At 35.6% G+C, this 16,668-nt stretch overlaps 2 pseudogenes; both read left to right on the top strand.

Annotated features, from left to right (window-relative positions):
* The first annotated feature begins 1,882 nt into the window (after window positions 1-1,882).
* LOC100757942 lies at window positions 1,883-3,670 on the top strand (annotated as a pseudogene).
* Window positions 3,671-4,259: 589 nt separating this feature from the next.
* Window positions 4,260-16,668, top strand: part of LOC113834800 — a 40,955-nt pseudogene continuing 28,546 nt past the window's right edge.

The following is a 16,668-nucleotide window of genomic DNA, read 5'->3' as shown; positions in this document are numbered from 1 at the left end:
ACCCAAGAACACTAGAGGGCTTAAGCATATTCTATTTGTATATGATTATGCGTGTGCGTTTCTGTGTGTTGTGTGTTTCTGTGTGTTGTGTATAATCAACAATAATAATGAAGAGGTTATGAATATTAAAGAGCAATGAGGAGTATGCAGGAAGTGTTGTAGGGAAGAGAGATGTGGAGATTATGTAAACACACTAGTATCTATAAAGTAGTTAGTTTCTTTAAATAAAGAAAAAAACAGTAAGGGACTTAGAAAGTATGGTTTACGCAGAAGAACAGGATGAGATGAAGAATTGGGATTAAAAGCACAAAAATATTTGTACAGATGTATGAAAATTATATTTATTAATAAAGATTAATGCAGGCCTGACCTTGCTGGCCCTTGCATTTAATGCCAGCGCTGGGGAGGCAGAGACAGACAGATCTTTGTGAGTTCGAGGCCTGCCTGGTCTACAGAGATAGTTTCAGTAAGGCTCCAAAACAATACAGAGAAACCCTTCCTTGAAAAACACAAAACAAACAAATAAAAATTAATGCAAGATGAGAAAAGACACAACGGATCAGTTTAGGTATGCAGCTGGAATTTCATGAAATTAAATGGAAGGTAATGCCTATAATCATAAAAGGTGGAGAACTTTTCCAATAGTTACAAAGTAATAGATTCAAGTGGGTGACACTTCTTAAAAGATTTACTGGACAGGGTGCTCAGGGCAATTAGTGGAGAAAATGAACACCTGGTGTTTCTGTGGCAAGAAACACAAATTACATATAGGTGGAAAGAACATCATGCAATGTCTACAGAAATAGTAAGACATGTACAAAATGTATAGAGTTAAAACTATGCTGTGCAATAATGCTAATGCAAAATAACGAAAATTGAGTTTTACATACATAAAAGTAATAGTGAAATATAATAGGAAGAAAGCCCCACAAATTACAATACCGCCAGCCAGGTGTGGTGCCAATGTCCTCAGCGAAGGCTTCTTAGGAGAAGGCAGAGAAGTGTGTCCTCAGTGCTTGTGTCTGAGGTCAACATGAGCAGGATGATGAGTCATGTGTCATCATCATAGAGAGAAAAACAACATGTTACATATTTAAGAACAAATAGCATTTATAATATATATATATATATATATATATATATATTATACATGTATATATACAAGCAATAAATCATTTTCATATGATTAGTAAGATCAAAATGAGGATTAATAAATACAAAATTCCTAGACAAATTGTTTATTATTAATATAAATACCATATTCACAAGTAATATACAGAGTGGATGCAGTATTTATTGAGATTCCCATATGTGCTATTCCTTTGTCCTAATGACCAACATAACTATAAAATGTGGACAGAACCAGAGTCAACCTGGTATCAATGAAATTATACAAAAAATAAGAACAAATTCAATGAATTCCAGTCACAGTTCTTATTTGCAAAACTTACTACAATCTGACACGCACACACACAAAAAAAAATCTCATAAAAAGACAAAAATATTTGAAAGAAGTTGTGGGTTCAAAATTATCATATATTTATTAACATTTATTTCATATTACAATTGACAGGAGGCATACTAAGTAAAAGTTTTCTCCAAAGTTCTACAACAAGTGGATACCACATGAAAATGAACATTTCATTCACATAACAATTATAGTTGATTATTTATATATTTATATATATTTAGGAAAGTTTTGTGTGTGTGTGTGTGTGTGTGTGTGTGTGTGTGTGTGTGTGTGTGTGTGTGTACAATTAATGAAGAATTTCAAATTGAACAATGGTTATATGGCAGGATTAGGAGACAAGGAATCAAATGGAGAAAATATGAAATTATAGTAAAACTTGGAATTTTAAACAAATATCCATACAAAACCTGAATGTGTGACATCGGAAGGTAAAGGAAAAATGAGTTTTAAGTTGCTGTGTATGTTCCTGAGAAGGAAAATATCATTGAGCTGTATGTTATATGGAGGATAATCATGTAGGCTACAATAGCTTTCACTTTTAACATTAGCATCAAATTAGCATCTCTGATATAAGGCTATCTTATGTAAATGTGAAAGGAGAATACACTAATTAAAATATAATTTACATAATATTGTGGTGTTCCATGTGGTAGAAATTGCCAACAGTCCCAGGAATTTATAGAATAAACTCCAGGATTTCCAGCGATTCTACCACTTTTCCTCAAGTGTCATCATTTTACCCATTTCATACTTTACCTGAAGAGTACATCATCATACTGTATGCAAGATAAGGAATAGTTTTTACCACAAAGTAAGTTCTTCATGGCTCAAATCCATTCCTGTATTTATCATCATGCCACAAATGAAAACTTATTTCATACTCAAGGCTGGGGAGAGTAATGAAAGTTTATCTATTCTTATATCCTTCCAAGTTCATTGTTTTGTTGCTCTGTTTCATTTCCTGACTAAGAAGGAAATTTTCCATTGGGGATACTGGCAATAATTTTAAAAGTTTGTCATAATACTTAACTTTCACAATCTTTCTTTAAGGATTATTTGATAACAAAAGGTTTAGAGGTCTGTGTGGAAACAATGGTTAAGGGTGTCTGTTCTGCATGATGAGGTTTGTGAAATTTGTCAAGAAGAAGGTCTACTTTAAGAGGTACCAAGTGAGCCCAATGTTGGTGGTACACGCCTTTAATCCCAGCACTCAGGAGGCAGAGTCAGGAGGATCTCTGTGAGTTCAAGGCCAGCCTACAAAAAGTTCCAGCACACCTTCCAAAGCCACAGAGAAAACCTGTCTCCAAAACAAACAACAACAACAAAAAAAAAAAAAACACAGAGCTACCAATTGAGATTTAGAAGGTGGTGAGTGGGTAAAACTTACTACTATGCTTAGAAACAATTGGTGATCCATGATAAAAATAAGTACAACACAGTTAAATACAGGCTGCTTGTTTATGTAACTAACAGAGATATTATCTGCCACATTGCCCATATAAAAGGGGATATGATAGTCTGTGCAGCATATGCACACAAACTGCCAAAATACTGTGTGAATTTTGGCTTCACAAATTATGATGCAGCCTATTGTACTGACCTTCTCCTGGACAACAGGCTTCTCAGTAGGTTTAGTATGGACAAGATCTATGAAGGCCAAGTGGAGTTGACTGGAGATGAATACAATGTGGAGAGCATTGATGGTCAGCCTGGTGTCTTCACTTGCTGTTGGGATGAATGTCTTGCAGGGACTACAACTGGCAATAAAGGTTTTGGGGCCCTAAAGAGAGCTGTGGATAGACGCTTGTCTATTTGACATAGTACCAAACAATTCGCTGGCTATTATTCTGAAAACAAGGAGTTCAATGAAGAAGTGCATCAGAAGCACCCAATGGGACAGAATGACACAGACTACTTGTGTTACCTAATGGAGCAAGATGAAGATGCTTACAAGAAACAGTGCTCCCAGTACATAAAGAAGGACGTTACTCCAGACATGAAAGAGGAGATGTATAAGAAAGCTCACACTGCTTTCTGAGAGAATCCAGTCTATAAGAAGAATCCCAAGACACAAGTGAAGAAGAGTTGGAACTGTCCCAAAATTCTTTGGCCCAGAAGAAAGATCGGGTTGCTCAAAAGAAGGCAAACTTTCTCAGAGCTGAAGGACAAGTGGCTGAGAGCAAAAGCAATTTTCTATGAAGATATTTCCACAAAACAATAAAATTATTGACCAAGCAAAAATTAAATAAAATATTTAAAACTATAAAGGGGAAGAAAATTATAAATCCACATGGCCAATGACAATAAATTGTAAATAATATTAATAAATAATCAAAATAAAACCCTCCAGCATACAGAAGATATGATGCATTATATATGGATGTAGCACATGTGCAGATCCTTAAGGGACAGTGATAATCAAGATATTCACCTCGTCATCTCCATTCCCATTTCCAGGAAGGTTTCCTCTAAATAGTTATTGTGGAAAATAAATACTACATGTTTCTGGTTCTTAGATGTCTGATGCCAAAGGCAACCAAGATATTTACAGTTTTCTGAAAGGGGATAACTTTGTATAACATAAAGAACTCAGTAACCAAAATTACTTAGGTCTAATTACATGCAAATTCCAGAATATAACATATAACAATATATGACTCAAGCAAAATATTTACATGAGCAATTGCAATATAAAATGAGAAATTAGGAAGCAAATGATTTTACAATACCAAAAACTTGGTGAAGCGGTCTTTTACAGTGTCAGCATCTCGGGATGCAGAGAGGAAGCATGGCTTTACTGCTTGAGTTGCAGTCATATGAAGCAGAATGGTCAGAATCTGTGTCAGAGATAAACAACATAAATTATGGCAAATCAAAGGAAGACATGAATGTGAGTATTCTTTTTTTCAATAAATTTTATTTAAATTAGAAACAATCTTATTTTACATATCAATCCCAGTTTCATCTCACTCCCATCCTGAAATTACCCTCACCGACACCCCATCCCATATCCCATCTACTCCCCAGGGAGGGTGAGGCCTTCAATGAGGGAATCATAAAAACTGTAAAGCCCCCCATGCATCTAGGCTAAGAGTATTCTTAATGCTAAAAATATATTTAAGATTCTATATAGCATGTATTTATATTTTAAAATTTTGAAACTCCAAGTGCCCTTCTCAGACCCAAATAAACACACAAACTTTATATAAATTATGAAACTGTGGGCTGATGGCTATGGATCAATGGCTAGTTGTGTCTTGATTATTAACACATTTCTTTCACTCTATGTATTGCCATGAGGCTATGAATTACCCAGTAAAACCCTGTACTCCTTAGCAGCATGACAACTCTGGCAGGCTCCTGCCTACATTTTACAGAAATCTCCTTGTCTCCTAGTCCTCTCTATCTCCTGCCTCATTGGCCAAACAGTGTTTTATTCATCAACCAATAAAAGAAACATATATACAGAAGAAGATCCCAAATCAATAAGGAACTTTCAGAAGATAACCAATATTGACACAAAATAAAAATAGAAAAATAAAGATCCAAAACTTGAAATTTCAGTCATTTCAAAACTTTGGAAAAGTGAGTTGTCATGAAGTAATTTTTATAGGGTTAAAAACAATTGTAAAATGAAAACAGGTGCTCCAAAATGAAAAATTAAATATATTTGTTTATATGCTCATTGGTGTATGAGGGTTCTGCTATATGTGTATAAACGTATGGAGGCAAGGACAACAGATCAGTTCCCCCATCTAGAGCCTCTTTCTTTGCTTGACACAGTATCTGTCATTGTTCCTAGAGCTCAGCAGCCTGTAACACTTGCGGACCAATTCTAAGATAACAATGGTGTGTGTGTGTGTGTGTGTGTGTGTGTGTGTGTGTGTGTGTGTGTAAGACACCAAAAATTTACATAAGCATCTAATATTTTCCAGAAGACATTGCAATTTTTAAAACCATTTGGACATGGTTTTAAAAGACATGGCAGTCTGCAGACAAGCCCTGTGTACTGCAGGATGTCACCACCTATCTTTTTAAAACCTTCCGTCTATTTCATAAATTTCCTGTATAATGTCACATATGGATCACAAATACTAATAAAATGATAACTTATAAAGCAGCTACACCGCACAATAACAAATGACATAATTAAATCAACTCAAAATCCACAACAGATCCTGACATTAGTAAGTAAAGAAGATAGCTCAATCAAGGGAATCCAGTATTTTCAACATCACATTAGAAGAGGTCACTGCTCAGATAGTATAAAATACTCTAAGAAGTTAAATTTTAAAAACATGAATAAGTGAACTACGAACTAATCCTCTGAATAGTCATTTCTGGAAAGAATTTCTATGAGGATTCAAGAAGAAAATTTACAAAATAAATGAATAGAAATCCTGAGGATGATCAAAAATGGCAAGGAATCACTATTTTATGTTCACTCCAAATTATCTAATGCATATTAATTATGGGAATTGTTTACAGAAAATTACACACACTTTGGAGGACAATCAGTCCACCAATGACCATAACTACCTAAGAAGAACATCAGAGGCAGTCAGGAGAAACTCCTTTCAAAGTGTTGATGAGGGAGTCCAGGAGCCTACTAAGAATATAATCTAGTTCTACTGCTCATGGTTGCTTCAGATAAGTGGATGTTAAATCCTTCTGGGTTTAACACTGTGATTTTGTTATGCCTCTATAGATACTTGAACAGAAATAACATAAATCCCAGACACCTGAAGGTTGTATTTCAGAGACCAGCCAGTATAACAATAGATAAGGTCTTAAGGAATAAAAGTAAAAATTGTCCAATTTATTTATGGTACATTTGGATGACAATGACCAGCATGGCTAGATGTAGCTAAAGGTGCACTACTGTCTCATATATCTTATCAATACCTAATATCTCCATAACTGAATCCAAGTCATGCCTAAAAACAGGTAAATCATGCTTAATATTTTAAACCAGCAGCAATCATCACAGGGCTATGGAGTCCATGGAATTAGAGGCTATTACCATGACTTCATCAAATATTATAATGCCTAAATGCATTAGTATTTTTATCATCATATCCACAAAATATTGTAGAGTTAGGAAAAACAAGTGGATTTAATACGTTATGTTTACATATTAATATATATGCATTTCAATGTGTATATATGTAACATTAACAGGTAATGAGGAGGCAATGAATTTGAAATTAGACTGATTAGTGGACAGGTAGAGTCTGAGTGACAGTTATGCGGGTATTATATAAATGCCCATGTCTTGAATTAAATACTAATATTTTTATAATAAATAAGAGCATATTGTAAAGACTCTGGAAAGTACTATTTCAGCAGAAGAGGAAATTAAAAATAATTGGGATTAAAATAACCAAAATTTTTATGAATGTATGAAAATATATTAATTAAGAAGAAAATATTCAACATATGTGGTCATATATAGAACTGAAATATTATGAATTTAACAGAGTGAGTTACCTAGGGTCCTACAATATTCTGTATTTCCCTGAAACTCATAAAGGAAAAGTACAAGTGGCTGCCACTTCACAGAACATATATTGGACATTGACCTCAGGGAAATAACTGCAGTCAATGAGCAGTATGTGTTTCTTTGGCAAGAAATATAAACTATGTCTAATTGGAAACACATCATGTGATTTCTACACTAATAGTAAGCCATACACAAATATAATGAGTAGACTTGTTAATGCATGAAAACATAAAAATGTAATAGAATATTACATGCAAGAAATTAGTAATTGTATGTGAAAACTACAAAAAAACAAGATTTACAATACCACAAGCTAGGTAGAGTGAGCATGTCTTCAATGAAGATTTCTCAGAAGTTTGGGTGAAGCATTTCCTCTGTGCTTAAGCCTGAGATTATCATGAGAAGGCTTAGATCTTTCATCAGGATCATGAAATAAGAGGGACAATTTTTAGGAATATTGAGAAAATATAAAACATATAAATGTAAAAAATTCAATTTCATATGTTTAATAAGATCTACATAAAGAGTCCCAAATTCCTAGAAAAGTAGTTTCAAAATATTTATATTATTATGAATGCAGTATTCACAAGCAAGGTAGGCATTACATAGAGTGGGCCAATAGATCCCCATGTGTGTTATTCTTTTTCCTAATGAATAAATTATTATAACATTTGTAAAGAAACATGAGAAATCTAGTGTCAATGAAATTAAACTGAAAAAAGAACAAGACAGGAGCATTACAATCACACTTCCTGTTAACAAAATGTACTGCAATATGACACTCACTACACACCCCAAAACACTATTATAAATACAAGAACATATGAAATAAATAAATCACTCAAAAATATCATTTACAAATAATCACTTAACTCCCCTTATAAATTGCCACAAGATATAAGAGATAAAAATTCTTCTCAAATGTTATCATAAATGAATAATACAGTAAAATTGGATTTATCTATTATCTAACAAATATTGTTTATTTTTTATTTATATATTTAGGAGTGTGTGTTTTCTGTAAGAGAGAGGGAGAGAGACAAAAGAGAGAAATAGGATGAGATAATGTATCTGTGTAAGAATAAACATTGAAAAAGAGACCATAAATTGAAAATTAAAAAATGAGGGTTAGATGAGAGGACTTGGAAAGAAGAAATGAAATGATAAAATGATGGAGTTACATTGTAATGATATTTTTAATATACTTAAATAATAAAATAAAGCAGCGCATACACCAAAATATAGGTATAATTTTACATTTATACAAAGATCTTTGTCTTAAAATTAATCTATGAAGCATTAATAAAATCAATACCCTCTAAGTGTGCAGCTATAGATTTTATTGCAAAGGAAATAAAGTTCCTCTGCTGGATGGGTGAAAATCGTGTGTCTCCACATAACTACCTCACTGGCACATGATATTGGAGAAAAGAAAATTTCCTAAGGAACCAAGCAATAGTGGAATCAAAAAAGCTGGCCTGATATCATATAATTATTTGAGAAAAATGTCTGAAATTTCAAAGTAAACTGTTACAGGCTTGATTTTAATGAAAATGTTAGACAACACTGAGGAGCAGCATATATTTAGGACTTGGTTAGTGACTGGAAAAAGCTGAGAGCAGGATCCAGCCGGAACCTTTCTGGCAAAGGCCTGTGTAAGGGGACTTTTATGAGTTTTGGTTGCCTCTGATTGGCTGTGTACAACCATGTAGAGAAGAGATTTATATCAATCAAGAAAGAGATCCTAACCCTAGTGATGGAAATCCATATTCTGCAGTACCTAGGGAGATTTCCATCAGAGCTGCTGTCCCAACTATCACTTATCCTCCCTGTCTGTTGCAATAGAAGCAGGAAAATAGAAAGAAAAAGTCATGATAAAATGTCATTTGACAAGGAATCCTGCTGCATTTAACAACAGACAACATCAAGTGTGGCACATGGAGGCTGGGCATGTATTAAGGTGATGTGCCCTAGAATCTGAATATTATCCAGAAACATCGATTTTGGTCTGATCCATTCTGATTCCTGCTGTCACTTTTGCAACATACCTGTGTCTGATTCACCAAGTGCTATGAATATATGCCTGAGACAACTCCCTGATTAGAATGAATATATATATATATATATATATATATATATATATATCCCTAAAAAGACCTACTTACCTTAAAGAAAGAAACCGTGGTTCAAGCTACAATGACGAATATACAGAGTGAAAATGGAGTGTCCTAAATTATCATGAAGTTACTTAAATGGTTCAAGAGATGTTTGGGAAAATAACTGTTAAATCCTATATATATTTTAGGCATCCCTCCTCTCTCTCTCTGGTGTGTGTGTGTGTGTGTGTGTGTGTGTGTGTGTGTGTGTTTGTATCTGCATATGCATGCACATGCAGTTTTGATGTGGGTTAGTCACACATATTCATGGAGGAGATAGCCAGAGGATAAACCCTTCTATACTTTGGTATCCTAATTTCATTTTTATTTTTGCAACTTGCAAAAATCATTTTATTTTTTCTCTCTTTTTAATTTTTTTCTTTAATTCAAATTAAAGACTGGAACAAGCTTGTTTCACATGTCAAACCCTTCTCCCTTCCCTCCACTCATTTCTGCCCCTCTGCTCCAACCCCAGACCTACCCCTCACCCTACCCAACCTGCACTCCCGAGGCAGGGCAGGATCCTCAATGGGGCCTCCCCAAAGTATAACATTATCCTGATCTGGGCCTAGGTCCTTCCCCATGTGTCCAGGGCAAGAGTGTATCCTTCATGTTGGATGGGCTCTCAAATTCCCTTCTTACACAAGGGAAAAATACTAATCTACTACCAGGGCCCCCCCTAGAGTGTAGAGGCCTCCTCATTGACATCCATGTTCAGGGGTATGGATAAGTCCTGTACTACCTCCCAGACAGCATCTGGGGTCGATGTGTTCCCCCTTGTTCAGACCAGCCATTTCTGAAGGTTTCACCAGCCTGGTACCAACACCTTCGATCTTCATTCCTCTCTTTTCTGCAACTATGTTCCAGAGTTCAGTTCCGTGTATATCTGTGGATGTCTGCCTCTGCTTCCATTAGCCACTGGATGAGGGCTCCAGGGTGGCATAAAAAGTGGTCATCAGTCTTAATATAGTAGAAGGGCATTTAGGTTCCACCATTGCCTGGATTGTCAGTTTGTGTCATCCTTATAGGTCTCTGGAAACCTCCCTAGTGCCACATCTCTCCACAGAAGTATAATGGCTCCCTCTAATATGGTATCTCTCATCCTGGTTTCCACTATTTTTGCCCAAATAAACATTTCTGCTACTCCATTTCCTCCTCTCATCTCCTCTCCAGTGCTCTTCTCCTGCTTTCATTCTGGAAGCTCCCTCTCCCATACACTCATGCTCCCAATTAGCTCAGAAGTTCCTGCCCTTTCCCATTCCTGGGGTCCATGCATTTGTCACTTAGAGTCCTTCATGTATCCAAATTTCTTTGGTGAAGAGGATTTTAGGCTGATAATCCTTTGCTCTATATCAAAAATTCATATATGAGTGAGTACATACCATGTTTGTCTTTTTGTAACTGGTTACCTCACTCAGGATGGTTTCCTCTAGTTACATCCATTTGCCTGTGAATTTCAAGATTCCATTTTTTATGATGAGTAGTACTCCATTGTATAAATGTACCACATTTTCTCTATCCATTCTTCAGTTGAGGGGCAATTAGGTGGCTTCCAGTTTCTGGCTATTACAAACAATGCTGCTATGAACATGGTTGAACATATGTCCTTGATATATGGGCATGCATTATTTGGGTATATGCCCAAGAGAGGAATGGCTGGATCATGAGGTAGACTGATTCTCTTTTTTCTGAGCAACCGCCATACTGATTTCCAGAGTGGTCTTACAAGTTCGCACTCCCACCAGCAATGGAGGATTGCTCCTATTTATCCACATCCTCTCAGCATAGATTGTCATTGGTATTTGTGATTTTAGCCATTCTGACAGGTGTGAGGTGGTATCCCAGAGTTGTTTTGAGTTGCATTTCTCTGATGGCCAAGGATTTTGAGCACTTTCTTAAGTGTTTTTCAGCCATTTCAGATTCATCTGTTGAAAATTCTCTATTTAGTTCTGTGCCCCACTTTTTAATTTCATTGTTTGGTGTTTTGGTGGCTAGCTTCTGGAGCTCCTTGTATATTTTGGACATAAGGCCTCTGTAAGATGTGGGGTTGGTGAAGATCTTTTCCCATTGTGTGGGTTGTTGTTTTGTCTTACTGACTGTTTCCTTTGCCTTACAAAGGCTTCACAGTTTCAGGAGGTCCCATTTATTAATTGAAGATCTCAATGTCTGTGCTACTGGTGTAATGTTAAGGAAGTGAGCTCCTGTGCCAATTCATCCAAGGGTACCTTCCACTTTCTCTTCTAGAAGATTCCGTTTGGCTGGATTTATGGTGAGATCGTTGATCCATTTGCACTTAAGTTTTGTGCATGGTGACAGATATGGATCTATCTGCAATCTTCTGCATGTCCGAATCCAGTTGTGCCAACACCATTTGTTGAAGAAGCTATCTTTCTTCCATTGTATACATTTAGCATCTTTTTCAAAAATAAGGTGTTCATAGGTGTGTGGGTTAATATCAGGGTCTTCAATTCAATTCCCTTGCTCTATCTGTCTATTTTTGTGCCAATACCAAGCTGTTTTCAGAACTTTGGCTCTATAATACAGTTTGAAGGCATGGATGGTGACGCTTCCAGAACATCCTTTATTGTACAATGTTGTTTTGGCTATCGTGGGTCTTTTGTTTTTCCATGTAAAGTTGAGAATTGTTCTTTCAAGGTCAGTGAAGAATTGTGTTGGGATTTTGATGGGGATTGCGTTGAATCTCTAGATTGCTTTTGGCAAGATTGCCATTTTTCCTATGTTGGTTCTACCTATCCAAGAGCATGGGAGATCTTTCCATTTCTGGTATCTTCTTTAATATGTTTCTTTAAAGACTCAAAGTTCTTATTGTACAGGTCTTTCACTTTTTTGGTTAGTGTTGCCCCAAGATATTTTATATTGCTTGTGGATATTGTGAAGGGTGATGTTTCTCTGATTTCTTTCTCATTGCATTGATCATCTGTATACAGTAGGGCTACTGATTTTTTTAGTTAATTTTCTATCCTGCTATCCTGCTAAAGGTGTTTATCAGCTGTAGGAGTTGCCTGGTAGAGGTTTTCAAAGCACTTATGTAGACTATTTGCCAAGCAGCATTTGTATCTAATATAAATATCTCTGTGTTATTTGGGACCTTAATATGGCAGTGGGCAGAACTGCAGCAGCTGGCAGAAAGTGTCTTGAGTCCCATGTGCCATGGGTGCCTTCCTGTGACTAGGCATTCACAAATACTTGAAAAGGATTTTAGCAGCAAAAGTACAGAGACAAGCACGACTTCTTGGTAGCAGAATTTTCTCGGGTGGTTTCTGTTTTGATAGAGACATGCAGAGACTGGAGCAGTTCTTTTTGAGAGGTTTTTCTGAATTGGCCTAAGTGAATATACAACAGGGGTTCCTTTAAAGAGGCTCATCTAGATGAGTTGTTAGAGCATGAGACTCGTAATCTGAGAGTCGTGGGTTCATGTCCCATGCAGCTGTGACCACATCTGCAAGCCAGCAGCATACTTAATGGAAGCATAGACCAAGGCACTGCTAACAGTTCTCAGAGCTGATGGTAAACATACCTCCGTTATCTTGGAAATTAGAAGCTAAGAAAGCCACCACTTTAATTTTGGCAGTGTTGTTTAACAGTTAAAAGATTGTTAGCCATAAAAAAGGTAAAGATTTACAATAAAAACATATGAATAAAAAACCTCTAAAGTTTTACACTCTGTTTAAAAATATATGTAGGCTTGTGAGAGAAAAAAGAGGAAGAAAAAAATAGAGTAGCTGGGTGGTGGTGGCACATGCCTTTAATCCCAGCACTCAGGAGGCAGAGCCAAGCAGATATCTGTGACTTCAAGGCCAGCCTGGTGTACAGAATGAATTCAAGAGCATCCAAAATTACACAAAGTAACCCTGTCTCTGGGAAAAAGAAACAAAAGGAAGTAAAAGAAATAAATAAAAAGCCACGTAAAGATGGAAAATACAATGAGAGTCAGAATACTATATGCTACATTGTTTTCTTTAAATTGTTGGCTGAGGAAAGAGCTACAGGTGCTGCGATATATTTGATTATCAATGCTGATAAATTAATACATCTTATATATTTTTAAAATGCTTTGACTTCATAGTTTAAGTCTAAACAGGCTACTTGGGAAGAAAGTCTTTGCTGTGTTTTCACAGAAAATGAAAACCTGTGGATTCCTTCCAGACTAATATGGTTTGATCAAGAAAGATCCCCTGAAGCAGTGGCCCAACTGATCCTATATCCAAAACAGCTGGGAAAATGTAGGCATAGATGACTACTGCCAGATTTCTGTGTTTTATCATGATCCCAATGACATGGACATCACCCCCAACCAGCAGGAAGCAGCTTGGAATGAATGACGCACAAATTCCTAAATATTGTTGATAAATGTTTGTTTCCATTTAAATGGGGTAGGTTATAAATGGAAATGATCACTGTCAATCTCTTTTTGAAAGAAAAAAGGGGAATAGGATATAGGAATGAATAATTGCATTGGTATGGATTTTGATTTATTGATACAACTTTAAGGCCAATTTGTGATATGCATAATTAAATATGGATTATAGTCACCTATAATAGTCAAAAATTATAATTAGGTTAGTTAGGTTTTCTAGATATTACAAAGATGTCTTTGAGATGAATAGTTATACTTCAAACCTTTAAAGGCCTACAAAATATATGGCATTTAAATGGTTTAGAGTTTTTCTTGGCAGTGAGACACAACTGCTCCTGGCAAACTAATTACCTCAGAAAGGAGAAGTAAAGCAACAAATGCAGCAGATACTACAACTCACCCAAAATGTTTAAGGAAACAGGAAGTTTTATCTGAGAAGGTAAGCACAAACCAAATCCAATACCAGATGGTGAAACCTGAGACCATAAAATTAAGTAATTAATACATAATTATGAAGGGATATACGTGTGTGTGTGTGTGTGTGTGTGTGTGTGTACACATCCACATACATACATGTAACCATAATTTATAAAGAAGCCATGAATATGAAATTGAACAAGTAGGTATGTATAGGAGGTTTTGGAAAATAAACATAGACATGCATTTCTGCTAATTGCCTTTTCTTAGAGAGAAAGAAAGGAAAATCCACGTATCCAAGATAGGGCATGCATAAAATTAAAATAGATGCACTAAACTGCTGCTTATGGAGCCAAAGCTTTTTAGGCTTTGCAGGTGGAATTCAGACACATGCATCATCCAAAATCTCTTCCCAGGGGGAGTGATGACTTATGAAAGCTGCAGAGCTGGAATGCTGTAATATTAATGGAAGATAAAACTTAAAGCTATTGTTTGATTTATGACTTTTGTACATTTCTAGGTTAAAAAATATTTATTTGTGTTAACAAAAACGATAAAAATATTTATGTCTAATCACAAAACTGATTTCAAAAATGTGCATCTTACCAGAAAAGACTTTGAAAACTTTACTAAGTTTCAGCAATTATACAAACTGAGCTATACAAAGAACTGTTATTTTGGAATTTATGCTGTAAAAGCATAGAGACAATGAAGTGCCCCCTTCTCTGCATAGACTCTATTTACCATTTACAGCTAATTTTATTACAAAAAAGAGCTCCAATAAATGTTTTAAATTTTGAGGCTCAAGAACTGTAGCATGGATGAATTGTTAAATCCCAATCTTATATGAATTACTAATTTATTGAAACATTTTAAACCAAAGGTAACAAAAAATGGTCATTCAACTTATAAATGATAAAATTATTTAATGTGCTTGGAACTATGTTTGTAACCTAGATTCATACAAATGTAATTCTCTTAAAAACAATCATGTAGGAGAAAACTAATTTATACCTCACATTATATACTTTTTTGTATATAGTGTTAAAATTCAATTTAAAGCAAGATTCTTACAATAGTTTAAAGTCAAATTGAAGTTTAATGGAAAATAATTTTCCAAAATATTTTTAATTTATAACAATACACTTGCAGAGAAAGGCATCTCAAAACACAAATGGTACCCTTTCTCTTACATGGTACACAACCTCATCAGAGTAACTGGTTTGTTAGCATCATTATAGAATAAAGATAAACATGTAACTAAGGCTTACTGGACTTCTGCTGCACTAGTCTCTAAACCCTGACCAAATAGGAAAACTATTGGTGGAAAGTATGTAGGCCAGAGCAAGCAGTATCACACCAAAGGGTAATTAATTCTCATTATCAGTGGATGATCTTAGTGTTGACACCCACGGCTTAAATGTCAAAACTACAGAGATGCCAATAGTAATTAGTAAGCACTCAATAGCTCCCAAAATGACACATGAGAAACTGTGGACAGGAGACACTTGTACCTAAGCCTGCAACCCAACTGGTATTGGACATACATGATATTTTACCTGGCCATGTCCCTTTCTATGTTTCCAATTCTCATAACTTTGCAAAAGCTAATTCCATTTTCCGTAGCATAACCATCAATGTTCCCTAATCAAGGGAAACTGCCAGATATTTGGACATTAAACTCACTACTTTGGGTAACATTGTAGAAAATCCAAGTAGAGTCTTTAGCTTTGCTGGGAAATCCAGATACCCTTCTTCCTTAAGTTTCAGAACAGAATCAAGGAAAGGGAAAAGAGAAAGATAGGAAAATGTAATTTACTCTGGGGATCTGGCTCACATTGATGAAAACAATACAATAAAATGGTGCTTGCAGGCTGATTATCTGTCTTAACAGGCCTTTATCCTGGCTATTCAATGAAAGCTTCCATTTCTGTCTGGGCATTCAGATTATGACTGTGGGCTGTCAATGATAGCATGCTGCTTAGTCTTCAATTTCCATGTGCCAGTTTCACCAAACACTGGGAATATTTTAATGAGACATAACACTGTGTTAGACCTTTATATCTATTACATTATTTCTAAATAATACTTGGATTAAAAAAAGATGTATGGTGTGCAGCCCTGTTCATGCAACATTCCAAATTATCATGGAGTATATTATGATGTCATAATTGTAAAGAAATAATAAAAGGGTATTTTAGAGAAGCATTTATACTCCAGTGTGAATGGAAGACACAGAGCACAAAGTGCCTTCTAGAAACATCAATACTGACCTACATATGAACTCACAGAGACCCTGGCAGGAAGCACAGGACTGTCCAGGACCAAGCCAGAAATCATCCCAACACTAAAAAGAGGAAGGAAAAAATGATCTCCCATCTGAAAACCACAAACAAAGAAAAATGATATTTTTCCACAGAAGTTTCTTTGGGAAATATCTGTGTGAGATAAGTAGCCACTCAGAAAACATCCCAAAAGAAACCTGACTATCCTTTCTCCAGAAGCCTATCACCTGACAATATCGACTAAGATAGGAATATATGAATCCCCACTATGGACAGACATAGTGGAAATTTGGTTGTCTTGATCTGGCAGAATACATGCATGTTGCCTTGGTGTTAGAAATGATGATCTCAAAAGTACTCTAAGAACCACTATAATATTATCATGCAGATATCTACTAACTCTAGCTCAGGTGAAACAGTGTTTCTCAGTGGACTAGAAATTACCAACTTGTCTAGGC

This window comes from Cricetulus griseus, chromosome 3, assembly GCF_003668045.3.
Source record: "Cricetulus griseus strain 17A/GY chromosome 3, alternate assembly CriGri-PICRH-1.0, whole genome shotgun sequence".
In the NCBI taxonomy this organism is placed as follows: Eukaryota; Metazoa; Chordata; class Mammalia; order Rodentia; family Cricetidae; genus Cricetulus; species Cricetulus griseus.
The sequence above is the reverse complement of the archived record's forward strand: the minus strand, read 5'-3'. Positions and strand labels throughout refer to the sequence as shown.